At 57.4% G+C, this 789-nt stretch overlaps 1 non-coding gene across 1 annotated transcript; it reads right to left on the bottom strand.

Annotated features, from left to right (window-relative positions):
• Nucleotides 1-364: 364 nt before the first annotated feature.
• TRNAE-UUC (transfer RNA glutamic acid (anticodon UUC)) lies at nt 365-437 on the bottom strand. The gene has a single exon. It is a non-coding gene; the product is annotated as a tRNA-Glu (tRNA).
• Between the last annotated feature and the right edge of the window lie 352 nt (nt 438-789).

The raw sequence follows: 789 nt of genomic DNA, 5'->3' as shown, positions 1-789 counted from the left end.
TATTTCATTTTTTGTTTTCCTTTCGAAATTGATGTGTCTGCGCCATTTTAATCTCGATGTAGAGAAAAATTGCAACACTGTGTGTGGGGGTGGGGGGACGCAGACCAGCCCCACAATGACTGCTGAAACCCACAACTGTGTGTGGGGGTGGGGGGCGAAAACAAGCCCAATTAAATTAACTCTGCGTGGGGGGGCTGAACTAAATGGCCTGCGTAGCGTGGGTGGGCAAAGACCAGCCCACGAAAGACTGCGTTGTGAAGGGGGGCGATTTGCTGGATCAAGGCGGCCAGGCGTTGATTTTTGCTACGCTTGAGGACTTCTGAAACGCATGCTGTTTACATTTAGAGATGAATCATGTACAAGGCGCCGGCCATGGGGCTCGTACCCATGACCACAAGGTTGAAAGCCTTCCGCTCTACCAACTGAGCTAGGCCGGCTGCCAAAAATGACGTCTGTGAATACTGGCTGCTGCGAAAGCCTGGGAAGAGCTGAAGCAAACAACGCCGGCTACTCGTTGGTGTTGCAGGGCGGTGGATGGCGGGCGGGCGGAGTTGAACGCCCTGCTGAGGCCCGGCGAGGCGGCCAGGCCAGCGCGGGTGACCAGCGGGCGGCCAGGCTCCCCCCACGGGCAGGCGGGCGGCCATGCCCAATCGGCGAGGGCCGGCCCGGCCCGTTATTTATTTATTTTTATTTTTTTTAAATCACATTGGCAGTCAACGGGTGGCCAGCTAGGCGGCGGCGGGCAGAATAGGGCCTTGTGAACACTCCCCACGGGCGAGCGGCCACGTC

Source organism: Cibotium barometz, chromosome 55, assembly GCF_041138505.1.
Source record: "Cibotium barometz isolate CiBa-2024 chromosome 55, ASM4113850v1, whole genome shotgun sequence".
Classification (NCBI taxonomy): Eukaryota; Viridiplantae; Streptophyta; class Polypodiopsida; order Cyatheales; family Cibotiaceae; genus Cibotium; species Cibotium barometz.
This window is presented reverse-complemented; position numbering and strand designations above follow the sequence as displayed.